The sequence below is a fragment of the Sciurus carolinensis genome, chromosome 14 (assembly GCF_902686445.1).
Source record: "Sciurus carolinensis chromosome 14, mSciCar1.2, whole genome shotgun sequence".
Lineage (NCBI taxonomy): Eukaryota > Metazoa > Chordata > Mammalia > Rodentia > Sciuridae > Sciurus > Sciurus carolinensis.
This window is the reverse complement of record NC_062226.1, coordinates 64,625,288-64,634,362: the sequence shown is the minus strand read 5'-3', so window position 1 is coordinate 64,634,362 and position 9,075 is coordinate 64,625,288. Positions and strand designations below refer to the sequence as shown.

Sequence of the window (9,075 nt, the reverse complement as noted above, 5' to 3'; positions counted from 1 at the left end):
TCCACAGAGATGTATTTTAAAATAAAATGCAAATGTTGCTCTATCTAAACAAAAATAGAAATTTAAATTAAAACTGTGGATAAAAGATCATTTTCTCTCTCTCCATTGGTAAAAATTCAAAGTTAGCTAACATATTCTATTGATAGGACTCTGGAGGGGAAAGCATTTTCTCAAGCATTCTGATATCGGTGTTTTAAATTTACCCAGAATTATGTTGTGGTCTATTTCATTTCTGGAATTGAGGATGTTTTTTGATGTACAAAGATGCACCATTTTGGGGGGCATAAATATTTATGATTGTTATGCTTCCTGATTTATGCTTTTATCATGGAAGTATTTTATTTTGTCTTCAAGTTTGAAGGTTAGTTTTGCTGGATATAAGATTCTTGGTTGGTAACCATGTTCATTCAGAGTTTGAAATATGTTGTTCCAAGCCCTTCTAGCTTTTAGGGTCTGGGCTGAGAAATCTGCTGATATCCATATTGGTTTTCTCCTATATGTAATCTGATGTAATTTTCTCTCACAGCCTTTAAAATTCTATCTTTATTTTGAATGTTAAGCATTTTCATTATAGTGTGCCTTGGTATGGATCTGTTGTAATTTTGTATATTTGGTGTTCTGTAAGTCTCTTGTATTTGATTTTCCATTTCGTTCTTGAGCTTTGGGAAATTTTCTGATATTATTTCATTGAGTGTGTGGTTCATTCTTTTGGTTTGTATCTCTGTGCCTTCCTCAATCCTGATAATTCTTAAGTTTGATTTTTTTCATGATATCCCACAGTTCTTGGAGGTTCCATTCATGATTTCTTACCATCTTCTCTGTGTGTTCAACTTTATTTCTGACATTAAATATTTTGTCTTCATTCTCTGAGGTTCTGTCTTCCAAGTGATCTAGTTTGTTGATGATGCTTTCCATTAAGCTTTTTTTTTTTTAAATATTTTTTGGTTGTTGATGGACCTTTATTTTACTCATTTATTTATATATGGTGCTGAGAATCAAACCCAGTGACTCTCACATGCAAGACAAACTCTACCACTAAGCCACAGCCTCAGCCCTCCATTAAGCTTTTATTTGGCTTATTGTTTTCTTCATTTCAAGGATTTGTTTTTTTTTTTTTTTTCAGAATCTCTATGTCTTCTTTGAAATGATCTTTTGCTTCCTGTAGTTACTCTTTCAACTGTTTATTAGAGTGATCATTCATTGCCTGCATTTGTTCTCTTATCTCATCCTTTGCTTTGCAAATCATTTTAATTAAATATATTCTGAACTCCTTTTCTGACATTTCTTCTCCCAAGGTGTCATTGGATTCTATTAATATAGAATCTTGGTTTGTTTGGAACACTTTCTTCCCTTGTTTGTTCATGTTGTTCATGTATCGTCCCCTCTAGCAGTGCAGATCTGGGATGTTGCATTTTCCCCCCTATAGACTTATAGTGACCCTGCAGGTTTCCAAAGCCTCTTCTGACAATGAGCTTCCAGTCTCCAGCAAACATCTCAGGATAGGATTGACCCCACCTAAAAATGGCAGCTTCTGCATCCAGAATAATCCAAGATGACTACACTGATGACTTCCAAATGTGTTGGCAAACGGAGAGCTTCAGTGTGGGGCATGGGTGCAGTGTGGGGTGCAGTTGGTCAGGCCAGTGGTCCTGGTGGTGGGGTGTGGTCAGTTAGGCCAGGGGTCCTGCAGGTCCTGGCTATTGTCCCAAAATGGCAGCAGCCAGGTGTAACGAAACCTGTGGGTACTGTGGCAGTGGACTTCCAGTCAACAGCAGGCAGCTTGCAATCTCCTGGTGGTGTGAAGGTAGTCTGCAGGCTACCAGTGGATGATTGGCAGGTGGACCTTGGGTGGTGTGATGATGGGTCAGTGAAAGGCAGGTAATGGGCAGGCAAGAGGAAAGCCAGCAGGCAAATGGCAAATGATAGGCAGCAGTCAGTGAGCAAACTGCACTCAAAAAGTAATCAGTATGCTGGCAGACTGCAAGTGATCGAAGTGGACAAATGGGGTAAACAGCAGGGGATCCATGAGCAGTAAACACTGCCTCACAGAAAAACAGATTCTCCTCTGCTTGAAACCCAAGTAATGGAGGGACAAGGAACATAGTCTCCCTCTAGTCCACCATCTTGGATCTCTTATAGTTTCTTTGTTTAGTTTTTCTTTGAAAGATCCATCCAGTAGTGAGAAAGGTGTTTTAAATTACCCATTATTATTTTATTGTAGTCTATTTTACTCTTGAAATTGAGAAGGGTTTGTTTGATGTACATAGCTGCTCCATTTTGGGGGGCATAAATATTTACAATTATTATGTCTTGCTGATGTGTAATTCCCTTAACTAGTAAGAAATATCCTTCTTTCTCCCTTGGGATCAACTTTGGCTTGAAGTTCACTTTATCTTTTATTAGGATGGAATCCCCTGCTTGTTTACATGATCCATTTGAGTGATATGTTTTTTTCCCACACTTTTACTTTCAGTCTGTGTATGTCTTTGCCTATGAGGTGGGACTCTTGGAGGCAGCATAATGTTGGGCCTTGTTTTTTAATCCAATCTTCTAGTCTATGACTTTTCATTGATGAATTTAAGCCATTAACTTTCAGGATTATTATTGAAATGTGATTTGTATTTCCAGTCATTTTGGCTTATTTCTGGTTTTTGGTTTGACTTATTTCTCCATGATTGACTAGTCCTTTAGTGTATTTCTTCCCTTTGCTGGTTTTCACTTTTTAAAATTTCATCCCCATGGAATATTTTGTTGAAAATGTTCTGTAGGGCAGGCTTTCTAGTTGTGAATGCTTTTAAATTTGCCATGCAAGGCTTTTATTTCATCTTCAATCTGAAGCTTACTTTTGCTGGATATAAAGTTCTTGATTGATATTCATTTCTTTCAGATCTTGCAATATAGTATTCCAGGACCCCCTACCTTTGAGGGTCTGGTTTGAGAAATCAGTTGAGATCTGAACTGGTTTCCCCTATACATAATTTGATTTTTTTCTTGCACAGTTTTTAAGATTTCATCTTTATTCTATATGTTTGTCATTCTTGTTATAGCATGCTTTCGTGTGGGTCTCCTGTAATCTTGTATATTTGGGATCCTGTAAACCTCTTGTATTTGATTTTCTATTTCATTCTTTATGTTTGGGAAATTTTGTGGCACGTGTCAGCAAAGATTGTGTGTTCCTTTGGTTTGTATCTCCACTCTTTCATCTATCTCTATACATTTTAACTTTGTTCTCTTCATGTTATCCCATAATTCTTGGAAGTTCTGTTCATGGTTTCTTACCATCCTCTCTGCATAGTCAATTTTATTTTCAAGATTATATATTTTGTCTTCATTGTCTAAGGTTCTGTCTTCCTAGTGGTCTAGTCTGTTAGTGATGCTTTCTATTGAATTTTTAATTTGGTGTATTGATTCATTCATTTCAAAAATAATTTTTTTTTTTAAGGATCACTCTGTCTTTATTGAAGTGGTCACTCACTTTCTGTTTATTCTCTCTGACCATCCTGTACTTCACAGATTAGTTTAACTTTGTATATTCTGAACTCCTTCTCTGACATTTCTTCTACTGTGTTGTCAATGGATTCTATTATTGAAGCATGTTGGTTTGGTGTGTTTTATTCCCTTGTTTTTCCATGTTGTTTGTGTGTGTTCCCATCTAGAGTATGCATCTGAGTCAGCACAGATTCTACCCTATAGATTTGTAGTGTCCCTGAAGGTTTCTAACACTTTACCTTTAAGGAGGAGACCAATATTAACAGCATTCAATGTAAACAATACACAGCCTTAAACCTAATAGCTCCTATTATGACATCTACAGTTTGATACAATAAACAGACATATGTTCAATTATTTTCTACAATATAAGCAGAAAAATTGCTAAAAGGGTTCACAATTTAAAATGGTGGTAAAGAGAACAGAAGTGGTATAGGATGTGATATTTGTGAGGGAGGAGGAGAGAAGATAGAAGTAAAAATGTATAGGAAGAGTAGAAAAGGAATTGATAAAAATTGACTGTTAGCAGGAGAAAAGAGAGAAAGAGAATCCAGAAAAGTGAGAATATATATATAATCATATATATATATATATATATATATATATTCTCACTTATAAATATATATATGATTAAAACTATAGAACTACAAAACAAAACTGTAAAATACTATTTACTATTTATATATCACAGTCCTCTATAGACTGATTCATGAAAAATACTTGTTTTCAAATATGGTAGAGATGGAATATTGAACAATTGTTTCCATTGGCATTCAAAAGTTTCTCCACTTCCCTTCTCTGCTTATAGCTGGGGATGCCTGAAGTTTGATGGTGGCTCCAGTCTGGTGAGTGCTGGACTTGCTGACCAGGCAAGCAAGATGCTCTCACACTTTCTTCCTACCGTCAGGTGTAGCCAACCCTCACAGAATTAGGGATACCCCAGTTGTCTCCAGCCTCTCCAACCTGTGCTCACCCTCAGGGAAAATGCCCCCAGTCTCTGACTTTTCATGGGATTTCCAGGCTGAGATTGGCCCATGCAGACCCAGTCACTATCTGATGGATCCAGGTTTCAGATACCCCTGGCTTGGCCATGTTGCATTCCAAGATCTCAATGACATTCCAACTTGCATACAGAGAAGCAACTGTGCAAAAAGCAGTGAGATGGTGGCCACTAGCACACCCAGCAGGAAGACCTCAGACACAGTCACACCTGCAGGTACCCCAACACTGAAACTCCAGGCCCTAGCCAGTGTCCCCAGAGGAAACTGGCCCAAAATGGTAGTGGTGTCAAATCTGCAGGCAACCTATCTCCCAAGGTCCTGGTCAGTGTCCCAAGGTGGAGGCAGCAACATACAAGTAAACCTGCAGACATGGGTGGTAATGGACCTCTGGGTGGTGGCAAGTCAGCAGTAGCAGCAGTGGATTGAAGGCAGCAGTGGAGGTGGCCAAAGGTATTTTTTTCTTTTTGTACTGGGATTTTACCATTAAGTCACATCCCCCATCCTTTATGTAAAAAAAAATAGGTAATTACTTTATTTTATTTATTTATTTATTTATTTATATTTGTTGTTCTTAGTTAAGCCCAACATTAGAATCCATTTTGATAAAATTATACAAGCATGGAATATATTATATTATAATTAGAACTTCATTCTTGTGGGTGGGCATGATGATAGATTTATTTAGGTTGTTTCATATGTGTATATAGAAATAGTGTGTTAGATTTATTATACTGTTTTTCCTATTCCTATCTCCCTCTATTCCCTTTGTTCCTCTTTGTCTAATCTATTGAACTTCTCTTCTTACCCTCCTCCCCTTTATTGTGGTTTAGCTCTCACATATCAGCAAAAACATTCAATATTTGGTTTAGCATGATTAGATCCATGCATTTACTGGAAAATTTCTTAAACTAGTTCTTCTATATGGTTGAGTTATATTTCATTGTGTATATATGCCACAATTTCTTTATCCATACATCTGTTGATTGGAACCTTGGAGGGTTCAATAACTTAGCTATTATGAATTGCACTGCTGCTGTGTCAATGTAGTAGGCTGATTTAAAAATCTTTGGATGTATGCTGAGGAGTGGGATAACTGGGTCAATGATTGATTCCAGTTCTAGTTACAGACCTAGTTTTTTGAGAAGAAAAAGTCCATACTGATTTCCAGAGAAGTTGCACCAATTGGCAGTCCCACCAGAAATGAACAAGTGTTCCCTTTTCCACACATACTTGGCAATATTTGTTGTTACTTCTATTCCTGATAATTGCCATTCTGATTGGTGTAAGATGAAATCTCAGTGTAGTTTTCATATGCATTTCTCTAATTGCTAGAGATACTGAAAATTTTTTTCATATATGTGTTGATCATTCATATGCCTTTTTTTCAGAAGGGTCTCTTCACTTCCTTTGCTTATTTATTGATTGGTTATGTTTTTTCTTTTTCTTTCTTTCTTTTTTTTTTTTTTTTTTGGTACTAAGTTTTTTGAATTCTTTGTGTATCCTGGAAATTAATGTTCTATCTGAGGAGGAGGTGACAAATTTTTTCTCCCCTTCTGCAGGCTCTCTCTTCATGCTCTTGAGCTATAAAGAAGTTTTTAGTTTGATGCCATCCCATTTATTGATTTTTAAATTTTATTTCTTATGCTTTAGAAGTCTTGTTCAGAGAGTCAGTTCCTGTGCTAATATGTTAAATGGTTGGGCCTATGTTTTCTTCTAGTATGTATAGGGTTTTTGGTCTAATTCCTAGGTCTTTGATCCATTTAGAGTTGACTTTTGTGCAGGGTGAGAGATAAGGGTTAACTTTCATTCTCTTATTTATGGATTTCCTGTTTTCTCAGCAACATTTGTTGAAGAGGCTGTTTTTCTCCTGTGTGTCTGTGTGTGTGTGTGTGTGTGTGTGCACGTGTGTGTGCATGTATGTATATTTTGTGCCTTTGTCTACTATAAGGTAAATATTTGTGTGGGTTTGTCTCTGTGTCCTCTATTCTATCCCATTGGTCTTCTTGCCTATTCGGTGCCAATATGATGCTGTTTTTGTTACTATAGCTCTTAGTATAAGTTAAGTTCTGGTATTGTGATGCTTCCTGCTTCTTATTTATTGCTAAGGTTTGCTTTGGTTCTTCTGGACCTCTTCCTTTTTTTTTCAAATGAATTTCATTACTGCTTTTTATATTTCTATGAAGAACTTCATTGGAATTTTGATGGGAATTGCACTGGATCTGTATAATGCTTTTGGTAGTATGACTACTTTGACATATTGATTCTTGTTCTCCAAGAACATGGGAGGTATTTCCATCTTCTAATGTCTTCTTCAATTTCTTTACTGCTCTGTAGTTTTCATTGTAGTGAACTTTCATCTCTTTTGTTAAACTGATTTCTCATCAATATTTACACTGACTACTAAATATTTTTTAGGCTATTTTGAATTGGATGGTTTTCCTAATTTCTCTTTCAGCTGATTCATCATTGGAATATAGGAATGCAATGGATTTATGGGTATTAATTTTGTATTCTGCTACTTTGCTGAATTCATTAATTCATGAGGCCCTGGGTTTAATCCCCTGTACTACAAAGACACACACAGAAAAATGAAATGGACTGGTGACAACTAAAATTTAAACAGTTATAAGCACCCATAAGTTAAAAAGAAAAGTAAAAATCAAATTGTTTATATTTGCTTTTTTCTTTGGCAGCATTTTACACACAGGCTTCAGTCTTCAGAATTTAATGGATTCTGTAGAAAAAAACCTTTGAAGCGACATTTTGTGCAATAGAAAATTTCAACAGTCAAAATTTAGACTATAAAATAATACATGCAAAATATACTTTACTGAAAATGCTTTGCTGAACAAAGCACTAAACTACACAACTGCAGAAAGAAAACAGCATTTCAACTCTACCAAATTTAGTCCTCATAAAAGTTGTAAAAGTCACTTGCCTTAACTAGGCACTGTTCACCTTTTAAATAGGAGACAATAAAAAATACCCCAAACAGTGTCCCAACAGAACATCTTCAGTTTCATGCTTTAATAGCAAGGATGTGAGTAGGATCAAGATCTGGAATGTGACCTTTATGCTCCATGACTGTAGTCGGGAAAGGTGGACCCCTCTATGAATCAGATCCCTTTCTAGAGCATGTTTCCTCCACCTCTTCTTCTGTATGAATTACTATTGTTAAAATCATCACAGCCTCCATCATATCCTCTGTCATAGTAATTCCCATACTGTGAACTGCCAGAGGTTGGTCTCCTTAAGTAAATTCCTGGTGGTATGGTGTGTGGTCTTTTTGTTATAGAGAAATCAATTCTGATTCTATGTCCATCAAGCTCCATTCCACTGGTATATATTTTGGCTTCCTTGACATCATCTACATTTTCAACATATGCAAAGGCAAATCTTGAACACCTAGACTTCTGGTCCTATACAATAGAAACATCAGCAATAGGTCCATATTTACAAAACACTTCTTTTAGATTTCTTTCTGTAATATACCAGCTCAACCCAAACTCTCCAAGACAACTCTTGGGGTCGAATTTGGCCAACTGACAACATGAGGCTTTCCAGTGGACATGGGAGAATGACTGACTGTGATAATCTTGACTGTAACACCTGATAGAGGAGCATATTTGGGAATGAGATCAAGACCATGACCTTGCATAATGCCTCTGAAAGCTTCTTCTGAATCTAGACCTAGATTGAGATCTGAACCTGAACTTTGATGTGGAACATCTGCAAACTGTCTTGGAGTGAGAGCTTGCAAGGGTATGCCTTACAGATTTCCCCAAATCGTGAGCACTTGCACTTCTGGAAGCAGAATGGGATTCCTGCTGGCCACAGTTCTGCTCTCTGCTGTTGCTCATGACTCCTGACTGATAACACAGTTCACTGTGCTTCAACAGAAGCTGCCAACCTCTTGCATCCTCTAAGGAGGCTCCACCTCAACCTCACAAGGTGCAGATTTCCTTAGCCACTCAAAGTATAAACACACTACGCCACCCTCACATGAACTCTAATTCTATTGGAACCCAAATACTCTTCAGATATTGCAGCAGTCTGTGAGCAGCGTTTAGGCAGTACATTGTCAACTTTGCATACAATATTTATACCTGGATCAGACAGGAGAGGGACTCTGATTTAATTGTTTCAGCATGCAATTTAAGCATTGAAAGTCTTCTTAAAATCTTTCTAAGGAAATCAAATGTGCCTTAATGCTGAGGAATCACTGGTCATATTTACTGCCTCTGTTGAGTGTGGAGAACTTGGACTGATCTGAAACACAGATTATACTATTGAGGAACAGAGTCCAGATTACTGAGTATGAATCCATTGGAAAGTTACCTTTTTGTAAAATATAGTTGTAGATATAAAATACAGTGAGTGATTGAATAAACCGTGATACATTCGTATCATGGAATAAGAGTCATCCATAGAAAGCAACCTAGTGTTGGTGCATACTTACTTCACCAAAGAATTAGGCTGGGTGAAAAAAGTCAATTATTTTTTTGGGCAGGGGTTACCGGTGATTGAACTCAGGGGCACTTAACCACTGAGTCACATCCCCAGTCCTATTTTGTATTTTATTGAG

The 9,075-nt window shown here is 36.9% G+C and overlaps 1 pseudogene; it reads right to left on the bottom strand.

Moving 5' to 3' along the window:
• Positions 1-7,618: 7,618 nt before the first annotated feature.
• LOC124964136 (transformer-2 protein homolog beta-like) lies at positions 7,619-8,350 on the bottom strand (annotated as a pseudogene).
• Positions 8,351-9,075: the final 725 nt, after the last annotated feature.